General features: G+C 44.4%; 1 protein-coding gene across 4 annotated transcripts in view; it reads left to right on the forward strand.

Moving 5' to 3' along the window:
• The first annotated feature begins 450 nt into the window (after positions 1-450).
• gulp1b (GULP PTB domain containing engulfment adaptor 1b) overlaps positions 451-21,696 on the forward strand; it is a 376,077-nt gene continuing 354,831 nt past the window's right edge. For all 4 annotated transcript variants that reach the window (XM_067987700.1, XM_067987702.1, XM_067987703.1 and 1 more), the window contains exon 1: positions 451-545. The gene's annotated coding sequence lies outside the window, so the exon portion shown is untranslated. The remainder of the gene's footprint in view (positions 546-21,696) is intronic.

Below are 21,696 nucleotides of genomic sequence, written 5' to 3' on the forward strand. Positions count from 1 at the left end.
ACTATTCCTCAGAAATCAGACTCGTCTGAGTTTGCACCAGCTACTTGCATCGTTCAGAATGTGTAATTTCATATTATTGCTTTCAACAGTCGTCACAATCTTTCAAATTATGTCAATAGCAATTCAAGTGCTGTACTTTAACTCCAATATTTTTGCCTTCGCAATCCTGGACCATCAAGCATTTTTTTTCCGAGTGACTTGCCAAGTGTTGTGACTCCTTTGTCTGTTTTCTAACAACATCCACAGATATCCCAACTCATGTGCGATTCAAAGTCGTACGTATAACAGTCACCGCAGGTCACTGAACTATATTGCAGGTTGACAGGTTTTAAGCATTTCCCCTTTAAATGGATGCATGCTGTCCCTTTTAAACCTGGCGCCTTGTTGGTGGTGATTGTGCAAAGCACAGACCTGCTTGGGTTTTACGTCATTCAACTTTCTGGAGGCAGAGATTCCGGAGCAGGAGGGAGGGGGAAAAATACATACAAACCTATCAAGGAAACGGTGGGACTGCGGATGATCCAAAACACCAAGATTAAGACAAAGTAAGCGTTACTTGTAACTTTTTTTTATTTTTTAGTCGTTGACTCCTCGAAATAATTTTAAAGACCGTTTCTGAATTTAGACGTGAACGTGTGTACTCTGAAACTGCTTTCTCTATGTATGTGTGTCAGCGGCTGCAGCCTACTTTGCTCCTTTAAACTTGTATATGATCACCGATTGGTAACAAGTGCAGCAATGTATCCAGTGCCGGGGTACAGTTTGTCGGCGCTCTGTCTGTTTGTGTTAATGTTAAGGGCTGGCCCTTTTTTTTTCCAGAAGCAGGAAAGTATGAGAAGGGAAGGAGGGGGTGGTGATAGCGTCTGCGAATATGAAAACACTGAGTGAAACTTCTGCTGGAGACGACTGCGTTCTGGCTTCGACTCCAGTCCAGCCGCCGTCCTTTCGCCGTGGTTGCGAGAGAAAGTTACAAGATGCTTTTTGTTTTTTAAACTTCAGGCTCCTTAAAGTTTAACTACCGTGGCTGTTTCAACTAATTTTTTTTTTTTGGTGGCAGCGATTTTTAAAGTATTATGTATAAATAAGCGGAGACGAGCTCTCTGCGTGCACGCGCAGGTAAATGGGGGGAATGCGCGAGCCCGGGAAGCGAGCTGTTCCTAATCGCGGGGACGAGCCTGATGCTCAGTGCATTGGGTGAAGCGAGCAGTCCCTCCACTCTAACCTCCTCCTTCACAAGTGCGTTGTACAGTAAAGGACATACATAAGTGGTCCTGTCATCCTTCCATAGCTTGAGGACTGTCTGATTCTGTGGTTGTATTAGAGTTCAAAACGTCTTTAGGATTACAATTTTCATAAGAGGTATTGGAATTTGTTTCTCTTTATATCCAGAGTATGTGAAATTAAATGTCCTCTATGCTTCATTTAATGGGAAATAATATATAGGTTTTTAAAAAAAATTCTATTTGACAAATTTGCTTAAGGCAATCCAGAATGCCAACTTGGAGTAATCTGAATGTTCTGGTAATGAAAAACTCAATAGAAGGGTGGTTCCATTCAAGAGTTGTACTTCACTAATGGGGTTGTGCTTGTAATTTATGGAGTTTAGCTGTTGGTATTAAGCCAGTGTTTTGTATTCTAAGTGAAACATTTATTTGTGTATTGTTTGGTGTTGCATGTTTGTTTTAGAACTCTAGAAAAGCTCTTATAACTAACATTATCTTTCTTTTAGTTGTGGGGAAGATTTTGTTATTGTCTTGGGAATTACTCTCCTTATGGAATTGACCATTTACAGCAATGATTAACCATTACCTGTCAAGCGATTGAATCTGCATTGGTTCTGATTTTGAGCATGCCACCATCAGAAAGATAGTGTACTGATGCTGGTGTGAGAGTAAGGAGGATCACCTTCTAGTGATAGTCTTTGCTAGCTGCAAATGGTGTTGAGCTGATCTTAAACTTATTTGACTTTCCTTTTTTTAAAAAAGGACACTAGCATTTTCTACAGACTGAAGAGATGACTGTCTCATTAATGCTTTTCAATGATCATAGTCAGAGTGTTGTATGCAGTACTTGCTGCAAGCATTTCATACTCCATTTATATTACGATGATGTCTCTGGATGCAACTCTACAATATAAACAGGGCAGCACACGTGCCTTTAAAGGCAGTCAAAAATATCTTGCAAGGTGGTTTAATTCCCTGATACTGTGGGTAAATCACCAGTGGTGGCAAAAGTAAATCATCGTTGCTGGTGTCCTTTGTCATCAGGGTTGCTGTTTGTTCTGAGTGCGTATGGACTGAGCTCTCAGCCTGACTGTACATACCGCTCTCCCCCACCCCCCCTCCCAACATTGGAGAAGGTCTGTGGCCAGAATGCTAACAGCAACTGTGCATGTGCGAATTGCGCATTTGAGTAATCTGGTAGTAGTCAGTTTGTCCTGCAGTATAAATGGAGTGAATTTTGAACACAGGGAATCAATTATATTGGATGACTACTTCCATTGGAAGTGGTTCTGCAATATAAATAGGGAATGAGATCCTGGTCCCATTAGTGGAACTCTTATCTTCCTCCAGTTATGTGAATGTGCAACATAGCTGTGGCTCCTCACTTCTATCTCTTCTGAAATGCTTTTGGTACTGTGTTGTTGGATGAAATATAAAGAAAAAATTCATTTGTACTGGTCAGTATTGTGTTTTGGAAGTTATTACTGCTAAAGGAACTAAAAAGAATTTGGTGATGTTTATCAGTAGTGAATAGTAATGATTAAGTATCAATCACAGTTTGTGTCTTTTACCCCATACTGATGGCACAGCAAATATGCAGCATTTAGTAACAGTACAGTATATAACCAGTTTGGACCATGCTGCCTTCAGGAGCCATATGAAAAATGTCATGGTGAGGAATTTTTTTTTCTCTTAAAAAGCAAGTATTTTATCTGTTTTTCGACAAGTTTTGTTGCGGTGACTAGCAATGATATGTAACAATGCAAGCTTGAGGTCAGATGATGTACTCTGTGAATAAGTTGTCAGGTCTCAGTTTCTTTGTGCCTGTTGATATAGTGCTGAAATATTTATAAATGTAACTGATTGAAGCAAGGAGAGTGAAGTTGGGAAAGAAGTCATGTTCCGTTACTAGTGTGAGACAAAAATGATTGTGGTAGGGGGAAAAAGAGGAAGAGGTAGGGTGGCGGACACAGATCATAAGCATGTAGTTTGAGGGGTGGGGGTATTTGTCAACTCTCTTCACATTTGCTCTCACTGTTTTCAATTTTCTCCTGCCTGTTGCTGATCCAAATTCCTGCTGGATTGTTAATCTGCATTTTGTTTTGAATGGTTCAACCTAATCTGCTTGTACAGTGCTAGTTGGCAGTCTACACCATCACTTAAGTACTCCTGTTTGAAGTAGTTATTCTCTTGCTTTAGCAGAAACAAAAACTCCTCATACAACCCATTGACTTGACTTCCTTTGTGCCTGTAATGATTTAGTCTTTACCTCTGTTGCCTGAACTGGAATTTTTAAAATTTTATAAAATTTCTGAAATAAATTCAGTATTTTGTTTGCTTGTTAAGTCAGCAAGGATGAAATCAGGCTTGTTGTCTTGGTAATTTTTGTTGGTTACACAGGAAGGGAATTGCAGCTGATCCATCTTAGATGTCCCAGCAATGGCACTGCTTGTGTATGCAAGTTACCGTAGCTTTGAAACAATGGGAAGCCCGAGGAGGTCAGTGAGTTGAAATGGCCAGTCATCAATAAGCATCTTAGGCTAGACACAAAGATGTTTTTCATTCAATGTTGGTAGGTAGCCATTCTGGATTAATTAATGAGCAATATGTATTTCCTCCATACTTTCACCCAGAGACAAGAGTAATCTGGGCACAAACCAATTAAATGGCTTAAAAGATCGTGGAAATTTGTTTGAGTTATATGCGTAACTACAATACGCCCAAATCTCCTTGATCTCTTACTGCTCCTATCTATTGATTCCCTCCTCCCCTAAAGTTGGCCACACCGCACCTGGAGTACTGTGAGCAGTTCTGGGCACCGCACCTTCGGAAGGACATATTGGCCTTGGAGGGAGTGCAGTGTAGGTTTACTAGAATGATACCCGGACTTCAAGGGTTAAGTTACAAGGAGAGATTACACAATTGGGGTTGTATTCTCTGGAGTTTCGAAGGTTAAGGGGTGATCTGATCGAAGTTTATAAGATATTAAGTGGAACAGATAGGGTGGATGGAGAGAAACTATTTCCGCTGGTTGGGGATTTTAGGAGTAGGGGGCACAGTCTAAAAATTAGAGCCAGACCTTTCAGGAGCGAGATTAGAAAACATTTCTACACACAAAGGGTGGTAGAAGTTTGGAACTCTCTTCCGCAAACGGCAATTGATACGAGCTCAATTGCTAAATTTAAATCTGAGATAGATAGCTTTTTGACAACCAAAGGTATTAAGGGATATGGGCCAAAGGCCCACGTGAGTGCAAAAGACAAGGCTGAAGCGTTTGCAACCATCTTCAGCCAGAAGTGCCGAGTGGATAATCCATCTCAGCCTCCTCCCGATATCCCCACCATCACGGAAGCCAGTCTTCGGCCAATTCGATTCACTCCACGTGATATCAAGAAACGGCTGAGTGCACTGGATACAGCAAAGGCTATGGGCCCCGACAACATTCCAGCTGTAGTGCTGAAGACTTGTGCTCCAGAACTAGCTGCGCCTCTAGCCAAGCTGTTCCAGTACAGCTACAACACTGGCATCCGCCCGACAATGTGGAAAATTGCCCAGGTATGTCCTGTCCACAAAAAGCAGGACAAATCCAATCCGGCCAATTACCGCCCCATCAGTCTACTCTCAATCATCAGCAAAGTGATGGAAGGTGTTGTCGACAGTGCTATCAAGCGGCACTTACTCACCAATAACCTGCTCACCGATGCTCAGTTTGGGTTCCGCCAGGACCACTCGGCTCCAGACCTCATTACAGCCTTGGTCCAAACAGTGAAGGGCAAGGCTGGTAGAAGTAGGGAACCTTGGATGACTCGGGAGATTGAGGCACTAGTCAAAAAGAAGAAGGAGGCATATGACATGCATAGGCAGCTGGGATCAAGTGGATCCCTTGAAGAGTATAGAGATTGCCGGAGTAGAGTTAAGAGAGAAATCAGGAGGGCAAAAAGGGGATATGAGATTGCTTTGGCAGATCAGGCAAAGGTGAATCCAAAGAGCTTCTACAAATACATAAAGGGCAAAAGGGTAACCAGGGAGAGAGTAGGGCCCCTTAAGGATCAACAAGGTCATCTATGTGCGGAACCACAAGAAATGGGTGAGATCCTGAATGAATATTTCACATCGGTATTTACGGTTGAGAAAAGCATGGATGTCAGGGAACTTGGGGAAATAAATAGTGATGTCTTGAGGAGTGTACATATTACAGAGAGGGAGGTGCTGGAAGTCTTAACGCGCATCAAGGTAGATAAATCTCCGGGACCTGATTAAATGTATCCCAGGACGTTATGGGAGGTTAGGGAGGAAATTGCGGGTCCTCTAGCAGAGATATTTGAATCATCCACCGCTACAGGTGAGGTGCCTGAAGATTGGAGGGTAGCAAATGTTGTGCCTTTGTTTAAGAAGGGCGGCAGGGAAAAGCCTGGGAACTACAGACCAGTGAGCCTGACATCTGTAGTGGGTAAGTTGTTAGAGGGTATTCTGAGGGACAGGATCTACAGGCATTTGGAGAGGCAGGGACTAATTAGGAACAGTCAGCATGGTTTTGTGAGAGGAAAATCATGTCTCACGAATTTGATTGAGTTTTTTGAAGGGGTAACCAAGAAGATAGATGAGGGCTGTGCAGTAGACGTGGTCTACATGGACTTCAGCAAAGCATTTGACAAGGTACCGCATGGTAGGTTGTTACATAAGGTTAAATCTCATGGGATCCAAGGTGAGGTAGCCAATTGGATACAAAATTGGCTTGACGACAGAAGACAGAGGGTGGTTGTAGAGGGTTGTTTTTCAAACTGGATGCCTGTGTCCAGCGGTGTGCCTCAGGGATCGGTGCTGGGTCCGCTGTTATTTGTTATTTATATTAATGATTTGGATGAGAATTTAGGAGGCATGGTTAGTAAGTTTGCAGATGACACCAAGATTGGTGGCATTGTGGACAGTGAAGAAGGTTATCTAGGATTGCAACGGGATCTTGATCAATTGGGCCAGTGGGCCGATGAATGGCAGATGGAGTTTAATTTAGATAAATGTGAGGTGATGCATTTTGGTAGATCGAATCGGGCCAGGACCTACTCCGTTAATGGTAGGGCGTTGGGGAGAGTTATAGAACAAAGAGATCTAGGAGTACAGATTCATAGCTCCTTGAAAGTGGAGTCACAGGTGGATGGGGTGGTGAAGAAGGCATTCGGCATGCTTGGTTTCATTGGTCAGAACATTGAATGCAGGAGTTGGGATGTCTTGTTGAAGTTGTACAGGGCATTGGTGAGGCCACACTTGGAGTACTGTGTACAGTTCTGGTCACCCTATTATAGAAAGGATATTATTAAACTAGAAAGAGTGCAGAAAAGATTTACTAGGATGCTACCGGGACTTGATGGTTTGACTTACAGGGAGAGGTTAGACAGACTGGGACTTTTTTCCCTGGAGAGCAGGAGGTTAAGGGGTGATCTTATAGAAGTCTATAAAATAATGAGGGGCATAGATAAGGTCGATTGTCAAAATCTTTTCCCAAAGGTAGGGGAGTCTATAACGAGGGGGCATAGATTTAAGGTGAGAGGGGAGAGATACAAAAGGGTCCAGAGGGGCAATTTTTTCACTCAAAGGGTGATGAGTGTCTGGAACGAGCTGCCAGAGGCAGTAGTAGAGGCGGGTACAATTTTGTCTTTTAAAAAGCATTTGGACAGTTACATGGGTAAGATGGGTATAGAGGGAGATGGGCCAAGTGCAGGCAATTGGGACTAGCTTAGTGGTATAAACTGGGCGACATGGACATGTTGGGCTGAAGGGCCTGTTTCCATGTTGTAACTTCTATGATTCTATGGACAAAAGAGCTGAATTCCAGAGGTGAGGTGAGAGTGACTGCCCTTGACATCAAGGCAGCATTTGACCGAGTGTGGCACCAAGGAGCCCTAGTAAAATTGAAGTCAATGGGAATCAGGGGGAAAACTCTCCAGTGGCTGGAGTCAAACCTAGCACAAAGGAAGATGGTAGTGGTTGTTGGAGGCCAAGCATCTCAGCCCCAGGGCATTGCTGCAGGAGTTCCTCAGGGCAGTGTCCTCGGCCCAACCATCTTCAGCTACTTCATCAATGACCTTCCCTCCATCATAAGGTCAGAAATGGGGATGTTCGCTGATGACTGCACAGTGTTCAGTTCCATTCGCAACCCCTCAGATAATGAAGCAGTCCGAGCCCGCATGCAGCAAGACCTGGACAACATCCAGGCTTGGGCTGATAAGTGGCAAGTAACATTCGCGCCAGATAAGTGGCAGGCAATGACCATCTCCAACAAGAGAGAGTCTAACCACCTCCCCTTGACATTCAACGGCATTACCATCGCCGAATCCCCCACCATCAACATCCTGGGGGTCACCATTGACCAGAAACTTAACTGGACCAGCCATATAAATACTGTGGCTACGAGAGCAGGTCAGAGGCTGGGTATTCTGTGGCGAGTGACTCACCTCCTGACTCCCCAAAGCCTTTCCACCATCTACAAGGCACAAGTCAGGAGTGTGATGGAATACTCTCCACTTGCCTGGATGAGTGCAGCTCCAACAACACTCAAGAAGCTCGACACCATCCAAGATAAAGCAGCCCGCTTGATTGGCACCCCATCCACCACCCTAAACATTCACTCCCTTCACCACCGGCGCACTGTGGCTGCAGTGTGCACCATCCACAGGATGCACTGCAGCAACTCGCCAAGGCTTCTTCGACAGCACCTCCCAAACCCGCGACCTCTACCACCTAGAAGGACAAGGGCAGCAGGCGCATGGGAACAACACCACCTGCACGTTCCCCTCCAAGTCACGCACCAAGCCGACTTGGAAATATATCGCCGTTCCTTCATTGTCGCTGGGTCAAAATCCTGGAACTCCCTTCCTAACAGCACTGTGGGAGAACCGTCACCACACGGACTGCAGCGGTTCAAGAAGGCGGCTCACCACCACCTTCTCAAGGGCAATTAGGGATGGGCAATAAATGCCGGCCTTGCCAGCGACGCCCACATCCCGTGAACGAATAAAAAAAAAAGGTATATGGAGTTAGATCACAATCAGCCATGATCTTATCAAATGGTGGAGCAGGCATGAGGGGCTGAATGGCCTACTCCTGTTCCTATGTACCTCCAGGTTAGAGAGCCTCAAAAATGAGTTTCTTGCAATTGCGCTTGCTCAAAGGCTCCATTAAAATTACGACCAGATTTTCAGAAGCAGCATGAGAAAATGTCATTTTTCTGGTGTTTTATTGCAATTTTTTTGTGGGTTTTTAAAAACATTTATCTTCACTGAGACCGGTGCTGTATTTTCTGTTTCTTTTATTGCATTTTTATGGCATAAGTATAAGTCACATTAAAAATTGAAAAGCTTCCCTGATTGCAGAATCTTAAACATGTGTGCCTAATTTACATGAATGAGTTGAAACTTTCATTTTCATACTTGAAGGAAAATATGGTGTGAGTTTGGCGCCTTCCTTGGGCCCCAATTTTTTACGCTGATTTATGCCCATTTTTACTCTTGGCCGTATTCTAATTGGCAGAATGGGCATGGGAATGGGTGCATTTTCAGATCACCCTTCCAGGTTGCTTCCATGGAGGAAATTCTAGGCTGATAAACCAGCTCATGAGTGGTTGCAAACTACCAAATCAATTTGAGCCCTCGAGCTACATAACCTGCATTGACCACCTTCTTGTTTGTGGATTATGTGCTTCAACATTATTCATTTATTTGGTAAACTATCAAACATTATTTTTCCTATATTAATTACATCAGAAAATTCTATCTAAATGGGCAAGTATGTGATACTGTAGATAATTCTTTATTAGAAATAGATATTTATTACTGGTGTCTCCAAGCTGCACCCTTGTTGTGTTTCATTATACAGTCTTGGATAGAATCCGTCTGGGAGAAGATACTTAGTGTGAAATACTTCTGGAGTAAAATTATAACCTCAATGCTGCTCATAGCCCTCTATTCCAATACATAATGTCAAGCCGAATTATTATATCATCGTGATGGATCTGAGGATCCATCCTGTTTCAGATCATAATCTCTATTTTATAATTTTTAAAGGAATTTGTAGTCGTGCCAAACATCAGAATTTAAAAATGGCTTCTGTTTGACATTGAAGAGATATTAATAGATTATGTGAATGGGCAAAACTGTGGCAAATGGATTTCAATGTAAGCAAGTGTGAGGTCATCCACTTTGGACCTAAAAAGGACAGAGTACTTTCTAAATGGTGAAAAGCCCGAAACAGTGGAGGTCCAAAGAGATTTAGGAGTCTATGTACATAGATCATTAAAATGTCATGGACAGGTATAGAGAATAATCAAAAAGGCTAATTGAATGCTGGCCTTTATATCTAGAGGACTAGAGTACAAGGGGGTAGAAGTTATGTTACAGCTATACAAAGCCCTGGTTAGACAGCACCTGGAGAACGGTGTTCAGTTTGGGCACTGCACCTTGGGAAGGATACATTGGCCTTGGAGAGAGTGCAGTGTAGATTTACTAGAATGATACCTGGACTCGAAGGGTTAAATTACGAGGAGCGATTACACAAACTAGGGTTGTATTCCCTGGAATTTAGAAGATTAAGGGGTGATTTGATCGAAGTTTTCAAGGTGTTAAGGGGAACCAATAGGGTAGATAGAGAAAAACTATTTCCGCTAGTTGGTGAGTCTAGAACTAGGGGACATAGCCTAAAAATTAGAGCCAGGACTTACAGGAGTGAAGTTAAGAAATACTCCTACACGCCAAGGGTAGTAGAAGTTTGGAACTCTCTTCCGCAAACAGCAGTTGATGCGAGCTCAATTGTTAATTTTAAATCTGAGATTGATAGGTTTTTGTTAACCAAAGATATTAAGGGATATGGGGCTAAAGCAGATATATGGAGTTAGGTCACAGATCAACCATGATCTCATTGAATGGTGGAACAGGCTCAAGGGGCGAAATAGCCTACTCCTGTTCCAATGTTCTCATGAATGCAGGAGGAGTTTGGCTGCCGATTGGCTTTATCTTTCCCTTTGTTCATAAACAGTCCCTCATCAGCAGATTAGTGGGATAAGCAATTCAGGTTTGTTTTTTATTAAGTTGCTACTGTGAGAGGGGATGCTCGCCTCATTGGTAGAATCATCAAAAATACATTTATAGGTATGCTATCTGGGTGCTCATTGTGTCAGAAAAATATGTTTTAGTTAAAGTGGATTCAGGGTGTTGCTGCTAATCAGTATGATAACCAAACCATGTCCAGCCATTGTGTCTTTGTTCTGAATTCCTGATTGGCAGTTCTTGAGCCAAAGGCTGCCTGAATCTGAGGTTAAATATGGCAAGCTTTCTTAATTTTTTTGTTTATTTCCTGTAGTTCTGTCACATGTTCAGGTTACAGTGGTGAGGCAAAACTCGGAGCTCAATGGAGTGTGTTGATGTAAAAAGCACCTGAATAGATCTTCATTAATTTGGTTTGAGTAGAACAATTTTAAAGTAACAATGAGAATTCAGAGCTGTATTGATTTTTCTTTTTTTTAATCTGTTAAAAGTACAATTTATACTGAAAATATTTCAATACACATTCATCTTTAGCCTAAGCTATGTGGTTTCTACTGTTTCAGCAAGATCTGGAATATGTAGTGGGTAGGCTGTATTGTTTCCCCAATAACAACTTGCATTCATATAGCGCCTTTAATGTAGTAAAACATCCCAAGGTGCTTAATGATAGAAGGTTTACATTGTTAACTATGACAATGTTATCCCAGATATTTTGCATATAAGGTCAAACTTGTTTCATAAGAAGCATAGGCTTGCTTATGGAAGTTCACTTTTGCAGAGAGCATGGGACAGAAAGAGAGAGAATATGTCTTCATCCTCATTTGAGTTCTTTGGCCAAAAATGAAAAAATAAAACAAGTGAATTAGATTTTGAAAGCTTCTCAGACAAACTGGGTCTGATTACCATCACTTGTATTTTGATTGAAAATGTGAACATTCTAATTAGCGAGAGAGAAACATACCCAGGGACCAATCATAAAATGCTGAATTTAATATTTAGCAACATTGGAACAGGAGTAGGCCATTCAGCCCCTTGAGCCTGTTCCACCATTCAATATATCATGGCTGATCTGTATCTTAACTCCATTTACTTACCTTCATCCCATATCCCTTAATACCAATCTCAGTTTTGACATTTTCAGTTGACCTAGCCTCAACATCTTTTTGGGCAAAAGAGTTCCAGATTTCCACTACCCTTTGCATGAAGAAGTGCTTCCTGACAGCATATTTGCAGAGATCTCTTAGAAGCTTAGAAATTGGTGGTATCAGGCACATGCCCTCCCCCTCATCTCACTGCTAACAAACACCAGGGGGATAATTTTAACCCCCAAGAACGGGTGGGTAGTAAAAATAGTTACTTTTTTGGAGTGGGACCGCATCCCGGCTGCAACGTGCCCACTTCCGGGTTTACCCCAAGCCCTTTAGGCTGCTACCGGGTACGGTAGCATAGTGGTTATGTTACTGGACTAGTAATCCAGAGGCCTGGACTAAAATCCAGAGTCATGAGTTCAAATCCTGCCACGGCAGCTGACGAATTTAAATTCAATTAATGAATTAAATTCAATTAATTAAATAAAAATCTGGAATTAAAATACTAGTATCAGTAATGATGGCCATGATTGTCGAAAAAAACCATCTGGTTCACTAATCCCCTTTTAGGGAAGGAAACCTGCCGTCCTTACCCAGTCTGGCCTATGTGTGACTCCAGACCCACAGCAATGTGGTTGATTCTTAATTGCCCTCTGAAATGGCCTAGCAAGCCACTCAGTTGTAATCTCGCTACGGAAAGTCATAATAAGAATAAAACCGGACGGACCACCTGGCATCGGACCACTAGGCACCGGACACGACAACGGCAAAACACCAAGCCCAGTCGACCCTGCAAGGTCCTCCTTACTAACATCGGGGGAATTGTGCCAAAATTGCGAGAGCTGTCCCACAGACTAGACAGGCAACAGCCTGACATAGCCATACTCACAGAATCATACCTTTCAGCCAACGTCCCAGACTCTTCCATCACCATCCCTGGGTATGTCCTGTCCCACCAGCAGGACAGACCCACCAGAGGTGGTGGTACAGTGATATACAGTCAGGAGGGAGTGGCCCTGGGAGTTCTCAACATTGACTCTGGACCCCATGAAATCTCATGGCATCAGGTCAAACATGGGCAAGGAAACCTCCTGCTGATTACCACCTACCGTCCTCCCTCAGCTGATGAATCAGTCCTCCTCCATGTTGAGCACCACTTGGAGGAAGCACTGAAGGTAGCAAGGGCACAAAATGTACTCTGGGTGGGGGACTTCAATGTCAATCACCAAGAGTGGCTTGGTAGCACCACTGCTGGCCGAGTCCTGAAGGACATAGCTGCTAGACTGGGCCTGCGGCAGGTGGTGAGCGAACCAACACGAGGGGAAAAACTTATTTGACCTCGTCCTCGCCAATCTACCTGTCGCAAATGCATCTGTCCATGACAGTATTGGTAGGAGTGACCACCGCACAGTCCTCGTGGAGATGAAGTCCCGTCTTCGCACGGAGGACACTATCCAACGTGTTGTGTGGCACTACCACCGTGCTAAATGGGATAGATTCAGAACAGATCTAGCAGCTCAAAACTGGGCATCCATGAGGCACTGTGGGCCATCAGCAGCAGCAGAATTGTATTCCAGCACAATCTGTAACCTCATGGCCCGGCATATTCCTCACTCTACCATTACCAACAAGCCAGGGGATCAACCCTGGTTCAATGAGGAGTGTAGAAGAGCATGCCAGGAGCAGCACCAGGCGTACCTAAAAATGAGGTGCCAACCTGGTGAAGCTACAACTCAGGACAACATGCATGCTAAACAGCGGAAGCAACGTGCTATAGACTGAGCTAAGCGATTCCACGACCAACGGATCAGATCAAAGCTCTGCAGTTCTGCGACATCCAGTCGTGAATGGTGGTGGACAATTAAACAACCAACAGGAGGAGGAGGCTCTGCAAACATCCCCATCCTCAATGATGGCGGAGTCCAGCACGTGAGTGCAAAAGACAAGGCTGAAGCGTTTGCATCCATCTTCAGCCAGAAGTGCCGAGTGGATGATCCATCTCTGCCTCCTCCCGATATCCCCACCATCACGGAAGCCAGTCTTCGGCCAATTCGATTCACTCCACGTGATATCAAGAAACGGCTGAGTGCACTGGATACAGCAAAGGCTATGGGCCCCGACAACATCCCAGCTGTAGTGCTGAAGGCTTGTGCTCCAGAACTAGCCGTGCCTCTAGCCAAGCTGTTCCAGTACAGCTACAACACTGGCATCTACCCGACAATGTGGAAAATTGCCCAGGTATGTCCTGTCCACAAAAAGCAGGACAAATCCAATCTGGCCAATTACCGCCCCATCAGTCTACTCTCAATCATCAGCAAAGTGATGGAAGGTGTCGTCGACAGTGCTATCAAGCGGCACTTACTCACCAATAACCTGCTCACCGATGCTCAGTTTGGGTTCTGCCAGGACCACTCGGCTCCAGACCTCATTACAGCCTTGGTCCAAACATGGACAAAAGAGCTGAATTCCAGAGGTGAGGTGAGAGTGACTGCCCTTGACATCAAGGCAGCATTTGACCGAGTTTGGCATCAAGGAGCCCCAGTAAAATTGAAGTCAATGGGAATCAGGGGGAAAACTCTCCAGTGGCTGGAGTCATACCTAGCACAAAGGAAGATGGTAGTGGTTGTTGGAGGCCAATTATCTCAGCCCCAGGACATTGCTGCAGGAGTTCCTCAGGGCAGTGTCCTAGGCCCAACCATCTTCAGCTGCTTCATCAATGACCTTCCCTCCATCATAAGGTCAGAAATGGAGATGTTCGCTGATGACTGCACAGTGTTCAGTTCCATTCGCAACCCCTCAAATAATGAAGCAGTCCGAGCCCGCATGCAGCAAGACCTGGACAACATCCAGGCTTGGGCTGATAAGTGGTAAGTAACAGTCGCGCCAGATAAGTGGCAGGCAATGACCATCTCCAACAAGAGAGAGTCTAACCACCTCCCCTTGACATTCAACGGCATTACCATTGCCGAATCCCCCACCATCAACATCCTGGGGGTCACCATTGACCAGAAACTTAACTGGACCAGCCATATAAATACTGTGGCTACAAGAGCAGGTCAGAGGCTGGGTATTCTGTGGCGAGTGACTCACCTCCTGACTCCCCAAAGCCTTTCCACCATCTACAAGGCACAGGTCAGGAGTGTGATGGAATACTCTCCACTTGCTTGGATGAGTGCAGCTCCAACAACACTCAAGCAGCTCGACACCATCCATGATAAAGCAGCCCACTTGATTGGCACCCCATCCACCACCCTAAACATTCACTCCCTTCACCACCGGCGCACTGTGGCTGCAGTGTGTTCCATCCACAGGATGCAGTGCAGCAACTTGCCAAGGGTTCTTCGACAGCACCTCCCAAACCCGCGACCTCTACCACCTAGAAGGACAAGAGCAGCAGGCGCATGGGCACAACACCACCTGCACGTTCCCCTCCAAGTCACACACCATCCCGACTTGGAAATATATTGCCGTTCCTTCATTGTCGCTGGGTCAAAATCCTGGAACTCCCTTCCTAACAGCACTGTGGGAGAACCTTCACCACACGGACTGCAGCGGTTCAAGAAGGCGGCTCACCACCACCTTCTCGAGGGTAATTAGGGATGGGCAATAAATGCTGGCCTCGCCAGCGACGCCCACATCCTGTGAACGAATTTAAAAAAAAAAAATTTGCGTGCGCGCAACGTGAGGGCAATTTAGGTATTTTAAACATTTGAGGTACTTAACTTTTTGTGTATTCTGAAACAAACAGATTTAACTTCTCCTGAACGTTTCTGCAATGGCTTCTGAAACACGTCATGGAAACAGAGGTGAGTCGCAGCCGAAACTCATTTGACCCTTTAAACCAGTGACTGACAAGGCAAGGTATTGCAGCTGGGCACTTAGATCTCTCAGGCAAACCTTTGGATGGAAGTTCTTAGTGTTTAGACTGAGAAATCTGTGCTGTGACTGCGAATTGTTATGATTTAGACAAATTTACCAATATTTTGGAGCCCCTCAAACTGACAAGATCAGGATGGGGGAGGGGGTGGGGGTGCAATGGATGTGTTTCACAGTACATCTGAGGAGGAGTAACATCACCATTCGCGGCAGGCACATCGTGCGGTTCAGGGATCTGCAGGTGCACAAGACAGAGGTGCGCAACAAAGATCTGAAGAACAGCAGAGAGGGGGCCGAGGTCGCAGGAGGCACCACCTGCGTGAGATGGCCTACAGGCAGAGGCTGAGCTTCCTGGACCACTCTGAGGAGCAGTGCCTGCACAGGCTCCGATTGAGTCGGCAGGTGGTCGCAGACATCTGCAGCCTTCTTGAGGAAGAGCTGCTCCCCGCTCGACCTGGTGGCCATGCATGGCCCATCTCAATTAAATTCACCACTACCCTCAATTTCTTCACCTCTGGGGTGACGTCTCCAGGGTGTCTCAGTCATCTGCACATAAGTGTATAAGGCAGGTGATGGATGGGTTGTTTGCCAGGGCATCTGATTATGTGAATTTCCCCCACGACGACATCAGCCAGACTGAGAGGGAAGTGGGTTTTGCCTCTCTGGCTGGCTTCCCAAAGTGCAGAGTGCAATCGATTGCACCATACGTAGAATCCGAGGATTACCATATGAGCCAGGAATCATCTTAAACTAAAAGGGCTATCACTCCATCAATGCACAGCTGGTGTGTGACCACAGCAAGTGATTTCTGCAGGTATGCACCAGATTATCTGACAGCTGTCATGATGCATTCATTTTGCGCCATTCCGACATTCTGGACCTCTTCGAAATAGGAGACAGACTTAAGTGCTGGCTCATTGGAAGCATGGGATGCCCCCTGCAAACTTGGCCCATGACATCTGTGAGAAACCCCACCAACGAGGCACAGAGTCAGTACAGCCAGAGCCACATCACCACCAGGTTTGTCATTGAGCGAGCTATTGGAATGTTGAAGATGTGCTTCAGGTGCCTGGATTAGATCTGGGGGAGCCCTTCAGCCAGCGAGAGTATGCAGAATAATTGTGTGTTGTGTGCTGTGTCCTGCACAACATCGCTCAGCAGAGAGGGTTACAGGTGGAGGAGGATGAGGGTGCTCATCTAGCATCCTCATCTGGCAGCAACACTGAAGAAGAGGATGAGGAAAATGAAGATGGGGAACCCATCGCCAGAGCAGTGGCACACATTGCTGCCCGTGATGCCAAGGATTCCCTCATCTCTAACCGGTTCTCATAATGTGTAAATTGAAAACATTGAGCTACTCAGACCGCTTGGAACAACCGCCACAACTCGTTTTTCTACCCCACCCCCAATTTTTGAACAAAACAATCCTTCAACCTGGCGTACACCCATTGCACCTTCACCCAATGGGTGTCGTCATGTCTTGGCATTCGTGATGAAGTAAATGAAATGGCGATTTCACACACGCAACGCAATAATGGCCAAGATGTGGCAGTGGTGATAATGGTTAAATTTATTGTGCCATAACAAACAATATACAAATGAACAACATCATGTTCTCGTCACATAACCTTGTGCGTACCCTTGGTGTACTACAGTTGCTTAGCCTTTCTCTTTGTAGTGCTTCTACGTGGTGCATCATCTGTGGCTTAGTCAAAGGTAGTGGCGGCTGCTCAGATACCTACCTTGACTGCTGAGATGCTTTTGGCCTATGACCTCTGTGTTTTGGAGCTTGAGGGCCCCACCAAAGACTGCTTCATCTGCATCTGTGCAGGGGCAGACATTGTCATCGGGAGAGGAGGCACCATTGCGGGTACTGTTTTTTTTTGAGGGGGCGGCGGTCTGTGGGGCAATGGGTGAGATGTCGGAGCGCTTTGAGTGGAGTCCCCACTTCCATGTCCTCTTTCGACATCGTCCCTCTCCCAGGCTAGCGCAACATCACTGCCACCACTCTGCTGGACAGCAGGTTGGTGAGCAGATGTGCTGTGTTGTAAGACCGTGGATAAAGTATCTGTTTAAAGTGTAAAACATGATGGCAGCTAAAGTCTGCACGGACATTGTCATGGCCTGCATAGACTCACTTGAGATCTATGCTTGAAGCTTGGTGGAGGCTGCCGTTCTCTCTCCATTGCAGACATTCTCGTGCTTACCTGCGCCAACAATCTATTATGATGGAGACGAACTCCTCCATCCTCTCCGTTATTGTGCGTGGCACATTTTCTAGTACCTCGCAAAGGTGCAGCTGTACCTCGATCATTCTCATTCTCAATGATGGCCCCCGGGGTTCAGCATCTGAGCAAAGCTTGGAGAGGAGTGCGTCCCCCGACGCGGACTCTCCACAACTGCCCCTGCCACCAGTGTCTGCTCATGCTCACTTGTGAGTGGTGAATCACCAGGTGACAATCCAACTAACTGTCCAACGTGACCCACCGAAGTGCCGGTATCTGTGCAGGTGCATGGCTGGATTTCCAGTGGCGGTGCGCCCTCAGGAGGAATGAGATCCTCCGAGGAATCGCTTTCTTCCATTTCAGCAGATTCTTCTTGAAGGCCCTGAAAGACAACAGAAACTGACATTAATTGTTCATTGGAAAAGTGACACTCTTTCCAATGACCATAATGAGGTCTGGAACAGTTCAATCATTAATAAAATTAATTCATCGTGTATGTGAAAGATGTTAAAGTTCTGTCACCACCCATCTGTGGGTTGTCAGTCTCTCCATCTCCGATGGATAGGCATGCGATGGTCTGACTTATGTCCATTGCCTCCTTCTCCATATCTGTCAGCTCCACTATGTGATGGACCACCTCCAGTTTTGGTTCTCTCCCTTGCGTTTTGCGCTCTCTACTACAAGGGTGACTGAAGGTGACATAGTCACCCTATGAATGAGTTGCTTTCGGTGAGGCTGACCATGAAAGTGATGCAATGTGATGTATCTGAGTCATCCTCTGATGCATCAGGATTGGGGTGAGTTGCAGCGGTCGCTGAATAAATAGGCAGTTGTGGAAATGCATAGAAAATGAAGGATGATTGTTGCTGAAACTTAAGTGGGTGTGAGGAGTTATGTGATGGAGTCGGCGTACCAACACAGAATGACAAGGTGGGGGGGGGGAGGGGGGATGTTGAACAACACAGGATGTGAGTGAATCAGAAAATGTACTCACTTTTCCTGACCTAGTTACGTCATTAAAATGCTTTCGACACTGCCTCCAAGATCTGGAAACTGTACTTCAGCTGCTGACCTCCTATGGGACCTCCAGCCATGCCTTCATGGTGGCAGAAGCAGGTTTCTTCCTCCTATCAGCTGGGTACAGCACCTCCTTCCTGCTTCGCACACCAACCAGTATAACCTCAAGGGATTTGTTGGTGAACCTGGGTGCTGCATTTGCTCTATGCTCTTCCATCTTGATATTTCCTCCTTTCTCCTTCAAAACACAATTTGCATTGACCCTTTAAATAGTGGAGTTCACATCACGTCATGTGCGTGTGCAGTGCGCCCGCTGTGCAGCTTGGAGACATGAAACCCGGAAGTAAAATTAAGTGCTTTCAATTGAATTGCGATCACTCAATCTGACCCGCTCACATTATTTCTTGGTTTCCTACCCAACTATTTACCCACCCGCTGAGTTCCCGCCGCCATGCTAAAACATGCCCCAGGAATCCACCAATAACCAAACCCCACATTCTGTCAAACCTCATGTATTCCCTCCACAGAACAACCCTTGCCTAGTGCTAACAAGCCCTAGATAATCCCCAGTGCTACTAAAATAGAGGATCACTTCTTCCTCCCTGTTATGATATTTAACAAATGTCTATCTTCAACTGGTATGTCTTGCACACCATCTTGCTGTGTAGTCTCAGCTTTAAAATGTTAAGGGATAAAAATTAAATTGATAAAGGACTACATGGACAGATGTGTGTAATTTGATCCTTTAAAGCACTGGTAAAAATGCCATGTAATAAATTGTAATTTTAAAGAATAGTGTAACCTCCAAAATACCATGTTTTTTGTAAGAATCTTGTATCTTCCTCACACTGGGGAGGGGGTATGGGAGTAGGAGCATTTCTGACCAGCTGGTAATGCACAAAATATCCTGATTGGCTCAGGTCCCGCAATTATTAAAAGCTCTGTCTGTCGAGCAACATAAACTTTACTGTGCTTTTTGTATTTTAACACATACAATGCAATAAATCATAACAAAAAATTGTTAACTATACATAATAAATTATCTTCCACTTAGACCACACACCCTACTCCTTCTCAGTGATTAGCCTAATACCTCCCTTTTGAGCACTCGACCCTCAGACTCCTATTTCCTCTCAACTTAAGACACTTGCTCCCTGCTGGTCCCAGGATATTAAAAAGCTAAGAAATGCCAATTGAGTAAAGTAGTAAAGGAACGTGCCAGAGAGAGAGAGCGAGACAGTAGAAAGAGAAAACAGGAAAGGAGAGTGTTGCATAAAAAGATGGGGAACAATCAGACAAATGGAGAAACAGCAGAGAGAAGTATGCTGGAGGCATAGAGAGAGAAAGCATGAAAGGCAAACCATCTGAGAGAAGGCAACTGAAAAAATTGGTGGAAGAATTCTAACTTTTTTAGGTGGAAAGAATGGGAGTCGGTTTGGAGGCATATCCGGAAGGTGGTAAAAGCCAGTGATGACCTTTCCTTCCAGCAAAAATTAGGAACTATAGGGACAACAGAAAAGGAGTCAAGCAAACAAAAGGTAAATTTAATAATGGGTGCGTGCATGTGCAAAAAATGCCAGTATACTATACAATCGGGCCTGACTGTAAGAAAAAGAAACTGATAGGAAAATCCAGAGGGGGAAAAAATCAAGCTCTTAACAAGGAGGATAAATGAGTCCTAGCCAAAATGTGGAATTCCAAAGGAGACAAATGTCATGATTTTATGACTCGTTCCCCCCCCCCCCAAAAATAATGAGCTTGTTATTTCATAAAGTTATTTATACGGCAAAATATTCAAATAGATCAGAAATGAGAATGGCAGCTGGAATCACTTTGCAATTTCAACAATGTTGCTGTACATATTTTTTCAATGAGTCAAGTGGTGGCTTTTCTGAGCGTTTCTGTGAGATCTTCGCTGATTTATATTTGTGAATCAGTATGCTTAAAATACTTATTTGAACCAATAGAAAAATTGTTTCTTTTTTATTGTTGGGGACAGATTTTAATGTGTTACCCACAGTTCTAATGTGTGATGCTTTGTATGTGAGATTTTTAATCCTATAGATTTTTGCCTGTGAGCAAGACAAGAATTCAACTGGTAGAATTTATTATTTTTTATGCAAGAAAAATTGGTTTTTACTTGATCTGTAAAAACCATACAGCATGCACATAAACTTAATTGAGTGGAGTTTATTCTGCTCATGAGGATGGATGATTCTCTTTAATGGTTACTTGACTTTGGATTAATATCAGTGCGTTCTGTCTGTGGCATTGTGTGCAAATTATTACTGCTTGGCCAAGTAATGGGGAAAGAATTTACCTGTTCATGACAATTTGAACTCCATGGTATTCTGGCAGATGGGAACGTTAATTTAGATGGACCTGGTGCATCACATAGCAACTAAAATGATCAATTGGAATTGTTGCATTTCTGAATTTGAGTTTCTGGTAGGCCTGACTGTTTCATCTGCCATCCAAATGTACAAGATTAGCTGCTGCTGGACCATTAGGTAGGGCTTAAAGTTTCTCATACAATGCAGTGTGCAATTTTCTTCAGTTATAAAATAAACAGTGCAGTTTTTGTGTATGCCAATATATTGGGCCAGATTTTGCTCTAAAAATAACGGTGAACCTAACAGCGCTCATCGTTATTTCAGTGCAAATGGTAGAGGAGCTTCCGGCAACTGCACATGCGCAGTTAAATGCGGAAATCCGGAAGTTCCTCTACAAGATGCCCTGTTCCTCCATAAGCTTCGCAGGATGAAGATCTCACCAGCCGACTTAATGTTGAAATGACTGCAACACGCGAAGTTCCTCTGTTGCCCTGATGAAAACAAAGTCATCTCACCAGAAAAAGATATGTTTTTTTAAGTGTAACCAAACTTTTAACAGGTGGTAAATCTTAATGACTGCCAAACGAGCTTTTTTGCACTGATAATTTACTTTTACAAGTGTGAAGTCTCATTCCTTCACACTTTTAATTGTTGGACATTTTAAAGAAGAAAAATTCTAATTTTAAATTTTTTTTTGTACTTTGTCTCTTTTCAATGTGTCTTTTAATTCAATATTTCTTATGCTCTTTATTTTGCTTTCTGTACTTGATTTTGCACTGAATTCCCTATACCAACTTACACTTCCTGGTTCTGTGTCTGTGCTGCTTATTAACATGCTTCAGTCTGATTGGTTAAGGGGATAGACAGCACCTTGCCCCATTCACTCAGGTCCCAGATGCCTG

The sequence above is a fragment of the Heptranchias perlo genome, chromosome 7 (genome assembly GCF_035084215.1).
Source record: "Heptranchias perlo isolate sHepPer1 chromosome 7, sHepPer1.hap1, whole genome shotgun sequence".
In the NCBI taxonomy this organism is placed as follows: domain Eukaryota; kingdom Metazoa; phylum Chordata; class Chondrichthyes; order Hexanchiformes; family Hexanchidae; genus Heptranchias; species Heptranchias perlo.